The sequence below is a fragment of the Ursus arctos genome, unplaced genomic scaffold, assembly GCF_023065955.2.
Source record: "Ursus arctos isolate Adak ecotype North America unplaced genomic scaffold, UrsArc2.0 scaffold_15, whole genome shotgun sequence".
Taxonomy (NCBI): domain Eukaryota; kingdom Metazoa; phylum Chordata; class Mammalia; order Carnivora; family Ursidae; genus Ursus; species Ursus arctos.
In genome coordinates this window covers 28,639,913-28,653,231 of record NW_026622819.1, presented here as the reverse complement: position 1 = coordinate 28,653,231, position 13,319 = coordinate 28,639,913, and the positions used below count along the sequence as shown (strand labels likewise).

Here is a 13,319-nt window from a genome sequence, read left to right as displayed (position 1 = left end):
GAAGACGCATCTGGATCTCTACAAATGAACATCTCCAGCGCTGAGTATTGAGGTACGAAGCGGGGAGCCATGAAACTGTGCACAGATATCGGAAGATAAACGGAAGGGGGAGGGAGCCGCCGCGTTCGGGTGCCAGGAAGCGGTAGCCACTTGCACGGGAGAGCGGGAGGGGCTCACGGACGGCACCCACAAAACAGCAGACTGAGACCGTGAGCCGAGTGCGCGCGCCACCAGGCATCTCGCGGAACACCGGAATCCCGGTGCGCTCACTGGATCCAGACTGAGACCGGGAGATCCGGGAGCGCGCGCGGGGCGGCGGGCGGCTGGCGGCTGGCGGCGTTAGAAACACAAAGGACAGAGACGCGCCGGCCCTGGAAGTGAGGGCTGGGACGCCGGGTGTGGGGCGCACATCCCGGGACGCTGCAGGGTTGAGCAGCACCAACAGTAACAGAGTTAAAGTGGCCAGAACATGAGAACAGGCCGCAATCCCTCTGTTCTGTGACAGAGGCTGAAATTTGGCCGCTGCTGCTCTGACTCTCAGAAGAGGCACAGCAAACCGCCAGGGAAAGCCGCCAGAGAACAAAAGCCTGGAAAAACCGGCTCAGGGAGTGCCCATCCCCATCCCCCCTCGCAGGGGACGCTGAGACTCTACCCAAACATGGCTGCCTGAGTATCGGCGCGGCAGGCCCCTCCCCCAGAAGGCAGGCTGAAAAATCAAGAAGCCCACAACCCGGGCGCCTGGGTGGCGCAGTCATTGAGCGCCTGTCTCCGGCTTAGGGCGTGATCCCGGAGTTCCGGAAAGGAGTCCCTCATCGGGCTCCTCCGCTGGGAGCCTGCTTCTTCCTCTCCCACTCCCCTGCTTCTGTTCCCTCTCTCGCTGGTTGGCTGCCACATAAATAAATAAATAAAATCTTTAAAGAAGAAGCCCACATCCCTAAGATCCCTATAAAACAAGGGACACGGCCTGGGACCCAGTCAATAATTTGGGCTCTGGAAACCCCGCAACCTCTCTTCATCAGAATGACAAGAAGGAGAAGCCCCCCCCAGCAAAGAAAAGACAGTGATTCTGTGGCCTCTGCCACAGAAATAATGGATATGGATGTAACCAAATTATCAGAAATGGAATTCAGAGTAACGATGGTCAAAATGATGAGTAGAATTGAAAAAACTATTAACGAAAAGGTTACTGAGAATATAGAATCCCTAAGGACAGAAATGAGAGCGAATCTGACAGAAATTAAAAATTCTATGAGCCAAATGCAGGCAAAACTAGAGGCTCTGACGGCCAGGGTCGCAGAAGCAGAGGAACGGGTTAGTGAATTGGAGGATGGGTTAATAGAGGAAAAAATGAAAATAGAAGATGGTCTTAAAAAAATCCACGCCCACGAATGTAGGTTACGGGAGATTACTGACTCAATGAAACGATCCAATGTTAGAATCATCGGCATCCCCGAGGGGGTGGAGAAAAACAGAGGTCTAGAAGAGATATTTGAACAAATTGTAGCTGAAAACTTCCCTAATCTAGCAAGGGAAACAAACATTCGTGTCCAAGAGGCAGAGAGGACCCCTCCCAAGCTCAACCATGACAAACCTACGCCACGTCACGTCATAGTGCAATTCGCAAATATGAGATCCAAGGATACAGTACTGAAAGCGGACAGGGCAAAGAAATTTCTCACGTACCAAGGCAAAAGCATCAGAATTACATCAGACCTGTCTACACAGACCTGGAATGAGAGAAAGGGTTGGGGGAGCATATTTAAAGCTCTTTCAGAGAAAAACATGCAGCCAAGGATCCTTTATCCAGCAAGGCTCTCATTCAGAATTGATGGAGAAATAAAGATATTTCAGAATCGCCAGTCACTAACCAATTTCGTAACCACGAAACCAGCCCTACAGGAGATATTACGGGGGGTTCTATAAAAGTAAAAAGGCCCCAAGAGTGATACAGAACAGAAAGTCACAGCCAATACAAACAAAGACTTTACTGGCAACATGGCAACATTAAAATCATATCTCTCAGTAATCAGTCTTAATGTAAATGGTTTGAACCATCCCATAAAGCGCCACAGGGTTGCAGATTGGATAAAAAGAAATGACCCATCCATTTGCTGTCTACAAGAGACTCATTTCAAACCCAAAGATGCATTCAGACTGAGAGTAAGGGGATGGAGTACCATCTTTCACGCAAATGGACCTCAAAAGAAAGCTGGGGTAGCAATTCTCATATCAGATAAATTGGATTTTAAACTACAGACTATAGTTAGAGATGCAGAAGGGCACTATATTATTCTTAAGGGAAGTATTCAACAAGTGGATATGACAATTATAAATATATATGCCCCCAACAGGGGAGCAGCAAGATACACAAGCCAACTCTTAACCAGAATAAAGAGACATATAAATAAAAATACATTAATAGTAGGGGACCTCAACACTCCACTCTCAGAAATAGACAGAACACCCTGGCAAAAACTAAGCAAAGAATCAAAGGCTTTGAATGCCATACTCGACGAGTTGGACCTCATAGATATATATAGAACACTACACCCCAGAACCAAAGAATACTCATTCTATTCTAATGCCCATGGAACATTCTCAAGAATAGACCATGTTCTGGGACACAAAACAGGTCTCAACCGATACCAAAAGATTGAAATTATCCCCTGCATATTCTCAGACCACAACGCTCTGAAATTGGAACTCAACCACAAGGAAAAATTTGGAAGAAACTCAAACACTTGGAGACTAAGAAACATCCTGCTCAGGAATGACTCGATAAACCAGGAAATCAAAAATCAAATAAAACAATTTATGGAGACCAATGAGAATGAAAATACAACAGTCCAAAACCTATGGGATACTGCAAAGGCAGTCCTAAGGGGGAAATACATAGCCATCCAAGCCTCACTCAAAAGAATAGAAAAATCTAAAATGCAGTTTTTATATTCTCACCTCAAGAAGCTGGAACAGCAACAGAGGGACAGGCCTAATCCACGCACGAGGAAGCAGTTGACCAAAATTAGAGCTGAAATCAATCAAGCAGAAACCAGAGGTACAGTAGAGCAGATCAACAGGACTAGAAGCTGGTTCTTTGAGAGAATCAATAAAATTGACAGACCACTGGCAAGACTTATCCAAAAGAAAAGAGAAAGGACCCAGATTATTAAAATTATGAATGAAAAAGGAGAGGTCACGACGAGCACCATTGAAATTGGAAGGATTATTAGAAATTTTTATCAACAGCTATATGCCAATAAACTAAGCAATCTGGAAGAGATGGAATCCTTCCTGGAAACCTATAAACTACCAAGATTGAAACCGGAAGAAATTGATTCCTTAAATAGGCCAATTAATTATGAAGAAATTGAGTCAGTGATAAACAACCTTCCAAATAACAAAACTCCAGGCCCGGACGGTTTTCCTGGGGAATTCTACCAAACATTCAAAGAAGAAATAATACCTATTCTCCTAAAGCTATTTCAAAAAATAGAAACAGAAGGAAAGCTACCAAACTCATTCTATGAGGCCGATATTACCTTGATCCCCAAACCAGGCAAAGACCCCATCAAAAAGGAGAATTACAGACCGATTTCCCTAATGAATATGGATGCCAAAATCCTCAACAAGATACTTGCTAATAGAATCCAACAGTACATTAAAAGGATTATCCATCACGATCAAGTGGGATTCATACCTGGGATGCAAGCGTGGTTCAATATTCGCAAATCAATCAGCGTGATACATCATATCAACAAGAAAAGACTCAGGAACCATATGATCCTCTCAATCGATGCCGAAAAAGCATTTGACAAAATACAGCATCCTTTCCTGATTAAAACCCTTCAGAGTGTAGGAATAGAAGGTACATTTCTCAATCTCATAAAAGCCATCTATGAAAAGCCTACTGCAAATATTATTCTCAATGGGGAAAAGCTGGAAGCCTTTCCCTTAAGATCAGGAACTCGACAAGGATGCCCACTCTCGCCACTATTATTCAACATAGTACTAGAAGTCCTTGCAACAGCAATCAGACGACAAAAAGGGATCAAAGGTATTCAAATTGGCAAAGAAGAAGTCAAAATGTCTCTCTTTGCAGATGACATGATACTCTATATGGAAAACCCAAAAGAAGCCACTCCCAAACTATTAGAAGTTATAGAGCAATTCAGTAACGTGGCGGGATACAAAATAAATGCTCAGAAATCAGTTGCATTTCTATACACGAATAACGAGACCGAAGAAAGAGAAATTAGGGAATCCATCCCATTTACAATAGCACCAAAAACCATACGTTACCTTGGAATTAACTTAACCAGAGACGTAAAGGACCTATATTCTAGAAACTATAAATCACTCTTAAAAGACATTGAGGAAGACATAAAAAGATGGAAAGATATTCCATGCTCATGGATCGGAAGAATTAACATAGTTAAAATGTCCATTCTACCCAGAGCAATCTACACTTTCAATGCTATCCCGATCAAAATACCAAGGACATTTTTCAAAGAACTGGAACAAACAGTCCTTAAATTTGTATGGAAACAGAAAAGGCCCCGAATCTCCAAGGAACTATTGAAAAGGAAAAACAAAGCTGGGGGCATCACAATGCCGGATTTCGAGCTGTACTACAAAGCTGTGATCACAAAGACAGCATGGTACTGGCACAAAAACAGACACATAGACCAATGGAACAGAATAGAGAGCCCAGAAATGGACCCTCGGCTCTTTGGGCAACTAATATTTGATAAAGCAGGAAAAAACATCCGGTGGGAAAAAGACAGTCTCTTCAACAAATGGTGCTGGGAAAATTGGACAGCTACATGCAAGAGAATGAAACTTGACCACTATCTCACACCATACACAAAAATAAACTCCAAATGGATGAAAGACCTCGATGTGAGACAGGAATCCATCAAAATTCTAGAGGAGAACATAGGCAACAACCTCTACGACATCGGCCAGAGCAACCTTTTTCATGACACATCCCCAAAGGCAAGAGAAACAAAAGATAAAATGAACTTATGGGACTTCATCAAGATTAAAAGTTTCTGCACATCCAAGGAAACAGTCAGAAAAACTAAGAGGCAGCCCACGGAATGGGAGAATATATTTGCAAATGACACTACAGATAAAGGACTGGTATCCAAGATCTACAAAGAACTTCTCAAACTCAATACACGAGAAACAAATAAACAAATCAAAAAATGGGCAGAAGATATGAACAGACACTTTTCCAATGAAGACATACAAATGGCTAACAGACACATGAAAAAATGTTCAAAATCATTAGCCATCAAGGAAATTCAAATCAAAACCACACTGAGATACCACCTTACGCCAGTTAGAATGGCAAAAATAGACAAGGCAAGAAACAACAATTGTTGGAGAGGATGTGGAGAAAGGGGATCCCTCCTAATTGTTGGTAGGAATGCAAGTTGGTACAGCCACTCTGGAAAACAGTGTGGAGGTCCCTTAAAAAGTTAAAAATTGAGCTACCCTATGACCCAGCCATTGCACTACTGGGTATTTACCCCAAAGATACAGACGTAGTGAAGAGAAGGGCCATATGCAACCCAATGTTCATAGCAGCAATGTCCACAATAGCTAAATTGTGGAAGGAGCCGAGATGCCCTTCAACAGATGACTGGATTAAGAAGTTGTGGTCCATATATACGATGGAATATTACTCAGCTATCAGAAAGAACGAGTTCTCAATATTTGCTACAACATGGACAGCACTGGAGGAGATAATGCTAAGTGAAATAAGTCAAGCAGAGAAAGACAACTATCATATGATTTCTCTCATCTATGGAACATAAGAACTAGGATGATCGGTAGGGGAAGAAAGGGATAAAGAAAGGGGGGGTAATCAGAAGGGGGAATGAAACATGAGAGACTATGGACTATGAGAAACAAACTGAGGACTTCAGAGGGGAGGGGGGTGGGGGAATGGGATAGACCGGTGATGGGTGGTAAGGAGGGCACGTATTGCATGGTGCACTGGGTGTTATACACAACTAATGAATCATCGAGCCTTACATCGGAAACCGGGGATGTACTGTATGGTGACTAACATAATATAATAAAAAATCATTTAAAAAAAAATAAATAAATAAAAAATAAAGTAAGTTGCATTATCACATAATACTTCACACCTAAATTTAGCAGCTGGTATCTTCTAAAAACAAAGACGTTCTTCTAAATAACCTGATTCTACATAACACGATTCAATAATATCATCTGTATCAGTTAACAACTGATGCATAATAAAACATTTCCAAAATTTAATGGCTTAAAACAATAGACATATGTTATTGTTTACAAATCCACCAGTCAGGTGGGTGGCTTTGTCCTAGTGGGTTAACTCATCCGTCTGTGGTCAGTTTTGCTAATCTACATTAGGGTCTCTCACAAATTTGGGACTATAAACTAGGATGGCCACAGCTGGGAAAACTGAATTCTCCTCCAAAAGGTCTTTTACTCTTGTGGATTAGCCAGAGCCTGATCAGACAGCAATGCCAACGTTCCAAGAAAGTGCAAACACACAAGAACTCTTCAGAAGTCTATGCTCATAAATGGCACACCGTCATTTCTGCCACCTTCTGTTGGCCAGCCCATATTTATGAGGTGGGGAAACAGACTGCATCTCTTAGTGGAAGTAGCTGCAAAGTTGGAGCATGGGTACAAGGAAAGATGAAGAACTGCGGCCATTTTTGCAATCTATCATATCACGTAATATCCTAATTTCCCAAATTATCTCCCAAATTGTCTCTTTGATGCTTGTGTGTGTGTGTGTGTGTGTGTGTGTGTGTGTGTGATTCCTTCCTACCCTCCCTCCCTCCCCTCCCTTTCCTCTCCTCCTTTAGAAGAAATAAGATCAAACCAGGGGTGCCTGGGTGGCTCAGTCAGTTAAGCATCTGCCTTCAGCTCAGGTCATAATCCCAGCATTCTGGGATCAGGTGTCCTGCTCAGCCGGGAGTCTGCTTCTCCCTCTCCCACTCCCTCTCCCTCTGTATGCTTGTGCTCTCACAAATTATAGGTTTCTATGCTTGCCATGAATACTTTATTGTTTTTTTAAGACTTAATTTATTTGAGAGAGAGCAGGAGAAAAGGGCAGAGGGAGAGGAAGAGAGAGAATTCCAAGCAGATTCCATGATGAGCAAGGAGTCCTACACAGGGCTCAATCCCATGACCCCAAGACCACGACCTGAGCTGAAATCAAGAGCCTGACACTCAACCGACTGAGCCACCCAGGCGCCTCACCATGAATCCTTTAATCTAGAGCAGCACCCTACCTTTATTTCTTTTGTGAAATTCACACTTCATAATATTCAGTTGCTCTAAAGAAAACTAAATGGACTAGATTTAAATGTCTCTAAATACTCATTTCACATTGTATAAAATAAACCCTACATATTAAATCATGTTTTTTGCTTATAGATAAAAATCACCTATTCCTAGGTCACTATATATTCTGCATGTTCATATGGTAACATCCTTGAGGGCCCAAATTAAGATTTTCCTATGTTCTTCAAGTCTATCTCCTCTCTCATCACTTCCCTACTTTTCCACAAAAACAATTTATGCCAATACAGTAATTCCCCCTTATCCACAGTTTCACTTTCCACGGTTTCAGTTACTCATGGTCAACCTGGTCTGAAAGCAAATGATCCTCCTCCTAACACAGCATCGGAAGGTCAATAGGAGCCTACGTCATCCACCTCACATCACATCACCTAGGCATTTTATCATCTTGCATCATCACAAGAAGGGTGAGTACAGTAATATATTTTGAGAGAGGGAGAGACACCACATTCACATAACTTTTATTACAGTATAATTGTTCTATTTTATTATTCATAACTGTCGTTAACCTCTTACTGTGCCTGATTTATAAATTAAACTTCATCATAGGTAAGTACGTATAGGAAAAAACAGGGTTCGGTACTATCCATGGTCTCACGCATCCACTGTGGGTCTTGGGATATGTTCCCCATGGATAGGGGGGACTACTGCACACATATTTGAAACCCCAGTAGAAAGCTTTCCCTGATTGTTCCAAGCAAGTAGTGTTAGCAACTCTTCCTCGATGCTCCCTGTACCTACCTGAGGCATTGCTGGTGAACATTTTTAATACGACATGAGCAGCCTGAGTTTCCCCAGACCACTGCACTCTGGAGTAAAAATTGGTCTCATTCAGATTTTTTTTTTTAAGTCTCTAGTTCTTAATTCCACCAGCTATTGCAGAAGTCTTACACTCAAAGACTCACTTACTCAGTACTTGGGAGCCATTTTTCACAAGTATTTACAAATGGGTCTTGTGGCTATTTTGTGTCATCCACCAGTTCCTCCTCTTTAACTCTGGCCTAAAACCCACTTTCTCTGCACCCGTCTTTTTTTTTTTTTTTTTTAATTAGCATGGGCCCTACCACTGCCTACCTATTCTTCCATATCTCCTCCCTCCCAACTGTGGTGTGGAAGGAGACATTATGTTAAAGTTTTGTCCTCTCCCCAGTGTTTGTTATTCTTATCTAACACTGTCTATTTTTTCTGCAGCAACTCACTGTGAAATGTTTGTCTGTGCATGTCATTATTTTCCTGCTTTTTCCTCATCACTAACCCCACGGAGAGGCAGAAGTAGTCACAACAGATATGAACAAATTCCTCTGAGACACAAGTTCCTGAGTAAGCAATAGAAAACCTTCCAGATACATGCTGGAAGAATCTGATTCACTCAGCAGCACCTGCAGGCAGAGCCTGTGCTGGGCTGGAACTTGTACAAATTCTGCACCAAGGACTCAGACCACACTAGCATAGCATCACCTGTACCCTCACTCTACATAGTATGTAGTGCTACATACTATAAAGAGGCTCCATATCAGATCATATAAATTCACAAGTCAAACTGACTTCCACTGAATAAGTACACATTTTTATCTTCATTGCCATCTGGTTTTCATTAACATTTACTTCCAAGCATAACGTAGTAAGCTTTGCCTTGTTATCTATGTTTCATTCTGGTAAACTTGGGAAAACCAAATAGATTTCCACATTACCCTCATTCCTAAATTGGCCTGATCCCAGGTTTATGTTTCATACTGAAACTCATAAAATCAAAAGGTTAAGGCACTAGCATCTCCAACTCACACTCAAAGGAAACATCACAATTTAACTGAGCATACATGAGGCCAGAGCAAAACAGTGAAGGCCACCTTTGCCTCCAGTGGAATAGTTTCATGAATGCTATCTGGTTCTTCACTCCTACTGTATCTAAACTTATTCATAATATGTGTGACTTACACGAATGGCTGGTACTGACCTGGTCAGGATTCCCTCCCTACTCCTACACTGCTGCCAGCCATAGCCTGACAAACATGAGTGTTCATTAGCACCAGGCACAAAACACTGTGGTAACACAGAAGGTGCTGACATGAATAACTTTCATCTGGAAGCTATCTACACCATGGTCATGTTATCCAAAATACCTATTTTCCAGTTGCCCAAAATGAGGGGAAAGAGGGAGAGAATACAAGGAGACTGGGGAAGAAGAGAATATTACTATTATGAACTTGATGAAGTCTGAGGAAACTATCCTAATTTAAATCCTAAATAACCTCTAATAAAATCTCCAAGAGAATAAAGAGTTTATAAGACATACAGTTGATATTTACCTCTCTGTCATGCTTACTGACGAAGAGTATGAGATAAAGCTATGAAAGGCAGAGTGTCCCTCTGAGCTATGAGATGCACAAAAAATACGGGCAGATTCTGCCCAAACGTGCCAACTGAACTAATTACTGAACCATGGGAATATTTCTTAATCCAGGATGAACTTCATAGTATCAGACCAAAGAATTCTGATGATGCCTCATCAGATGTTAGTTGTTCCTCATAATTCATGTAGGTTTCCAGTGTGACAGAAAGTAACCAATATACCAATGGGCACTGGGTATTATATGCAACTGATGAATCACTAAATTCTACCCTTAAAACTAATAATGCACTATATGTAAACTAAATTGAATTTAAATAAAACATTTTAAAGACTTATTTTTAAAACGTCAACTACAGGGGTGCCTGGGTGGCTCAGTCAATTAAGCATCTGACTTTGGCTCAGGTCATTATTCCAGGGTCCTAGGACTGAGCCCCACATCAGGCTCCCCACTCAGTGGGGAGTCAGCTTCTCCCTCTCCCTTAGCCTCTCCCCCCGGTTTGTGCTCTCTCTCGCTCACTCTCTCTAATAAATAAATAAAATCTTTTAAAAAATTAAAATAAAATAAAAAGCCAATTATAATACCAGTATCATATCCCCCAATTAATTCCTTAATATTATGAAGTAACCAATCATTAAATAAATCAATTCTTACATTTCTCTGAAAAAAAAAATATATACATTACCCCTGTCCCACCAGAGTAGATATCCCCCAGTTAACTCCTTAATATTATCAAGTAACCAATCATTAAATAAATCAATTCTTACATTTCTCTGAAAAAAAATAATATATACATTACCCCTGTCCCACCAGAGTAGATAGCCAGTAATTGTTTATAAATATTTGTATTTCAGCTTTGCGCAGTAGCAGTATCGTAGCCAATGACGTTTATCCGAGGCGCGATTATTGCTAATTGAAAACTTTTCCCAATGAATATTTGTATTTCAGTTAAAGGCACATTGTTAGTTTTACAGAAAAAGACTTCTAAGTACATTTTATTCAAACTGACCTATATCAAATTATATTTGTGGGCCTCTAGATCACATTCTTAACTCTTTTAACTCTCTTCCCACCTCCTATGTTCACATGTCCAGGTCCACATATTTTTCCTTCAAAGGAGAACTCAGTCCACGCACAATATTAATACACTTAACATAATATCACGGATATTTTCCTGAAATTTTTTATCAAAGCATTTTCTCCTAAACTGCTCCTGCTTACTTCTAATATTTCTTCTATATTTATTAAATATATTTTTTCAGAAAAAAATCTGAGAAATTGTAGTCAAAAAGAAAATAAGTCTTTTTTTTTTTAAGATTTTATTTATTTATTTGATAGAGAGAGACAGCCAGCGAGAGAGGAAACACAAGCAGGGGGAGTGGGAGAGGAAGAAGCAGGCTCCCAGTGGAGGAGCCTGATGCAGGGCTCGATCTCAGAACACTGGGATCACGCCCTGAGCCAAAGGCAGACGCTTAACAACTGAGCCACCCAGGCGCCCCCAAAATAAAATAAGTCTTATAAAATAACTTCTATATTAGAACGCTGGGTGTGGACTGTAATTCAACTTGTCGGATGACCTTGGTGTTCCATGAGATTTTTTGTTTACAGCCATGTTCATGAACTTGGACATGGATACCAAGTAATAAAAAAAGAGGGAAAGCTGCCTTATTTTAGGAAACCAGTATAATCTTGGTTCCAAAACCTAAGAAAAAACAATACAACAACAACAAAAAGTCCCCATTTACTTGTCAATATAAAATTAAAATCCTAAATAAAATATAAGTTTTGTAAATAGAGCAATATATTTTTTAAAAATACAAAGTGAGGGGCGCCTGGGTGGCATAGCAGTTAAGCGTCTGCCTTCGGCTCAGGGCGTGATCCCGGCGTTACGGGATCGAGCTCCACATCAGGCTCCTCTGCTATGAGCCTGCTTCTTCCTCTCCCACTCCCCCTGCTTGTGTTCCCTCTCTCGCTGGCTGTCTCTATCTCTGTCAACTAAATAAATAAAATCTTAAAAAAAAAAAAATACAAAGTGATTGGGGCACCTGGGTGGCTCATTCAGTTAAGCGTATGACTCTTGATTTTGGCTCAGGTCACGATCTCAGGGTTGTGAGACCAAGCCACACGTGGGGCTCTGGGCTGGGAACCCGCTTGAGATTCTCTCTTTTCCCCCTCCCCCTGCCCTTTCCCCCCCACCGACCCAAAATACAAAGTGATCAAGTAGGATTTACTATAAAAAAGCAAGAATGATTTAACATTCTGAAATATATTCATGTAATTCTCTATATGAATGGGTCAGAAGGATAAAAGCAAGATTACATCAAATATTCCACAAAAGCATTAAAGTTCAACATCTATAATAGAAATAGAATGAAATTTAACAGTTACATACCAAATCCATACCAATCTATTTAACAAAGTTACATACCAAATCCATACCAAGTTACATACTTCAAGAAAAAATATATTAAAATAAAAGGTATTTAACCCAGTACACTGTTTTCCTTGTTTAGTTTTTGCTTAGGAACAGGGTGGGGAGTGGAGCCCAACACCAACTTCCAAGTTGGTAAGAGAGACAGAGGAAACACCCTTAGACCTAAATATAGTCTGCCTCTGGCTATGTTAGGCCACTCTCCCAGCACAGCCAGAGTGGTTCTAGATCTCAAAAATCAAGTAGGGTTGCCCTGAGGGGTGGGGTTGGGGGAGGCAGGTAAAAGAGGGTAAAGGACCTCTCATCATCTTCATCACAGCCAGATAAAACATGGTAGCATCATCACTAGGGTGCACTATTGGAGACTTCCAAGTGAAAGGAATTTCTCCTTCCAATAATGGAGAATACTGCGAGTGTTGTTAATGAGGTGAGTTCTTGTGCCCTTCCTTTACATAAAAGGGATTTCTATCGTGTGAATGAACCCGTAAATCAATCACCATAACCTTTGTGACAACCACTCACAAAGTATCTGACTCAGTGGATTCACAACCTGGCTCAACCACTTAGAATCATGTGTCCCTAGGAAAGTCATAACCAGTTTCTTCATTTGAAACATGTAGTAACTTTACCACCTTCTCTACTGCTATGAGGAGAATGTAAGACAAAGTGCTTAGCACATATAAAGTGTATTGCATGGTGCTGGCACAATGAGTGTTAGCTATTATTAGCTATTACCATAACATTCTCTCGCTGGAAATTTTTTTCTTTTTTTATAATTTCCAAAATTTTAATTCCAGTATAGTTAACATACAGTGTTATATTAGTTTCAGGTGTGTAACATGGTGATACAACAATTCCATACATCACCTGGTGCTCACCATGACGGACACACTCCTTAATGCTTACCATCTTTTTCACCCATCCCCCCACCCACCTCCCCTCTGGTAATCATCAGTTTGTTTTCTATAGCTAAAAGTCTCTTTCTGGGTTGTCTCTCTCGCTTTCTTTTTTTTTGCCTTTGCTCATTTGTATTGTTTCTTAAATTCCACATGAGTGAAATCACATGGTATTTGTCTTTGACTGACTTATTTCATTTAGCATTATTCTCTCTAGCTCCATCCACATCACTGCAAATGGCAACATTTCATTCTTTTTTATGGCTGAATAAAAGG

At 41.0% G+C, this 13,319-nt stretch overlaps 1 protein-coding gene and 1 pseudogene across 2 annotated transcripts in view; one reads left to right on the top strand and one right to left on the bottom strand.

The window, feature by feature from the left end:
- Positions 1 to 13,319, bottom strand: part of WDR70 (WD repeat domain 70) — a 299,029-nt gene that overhangs the window by 162,649 nt on the left and 123,061 nt on the right. The window lies entirely within an intron of this gene.
- LOC113260967 (U4 spliceosomal RNA) lies at positions 10,569 to 10,694 on the top strand (annotated as a pseudogene).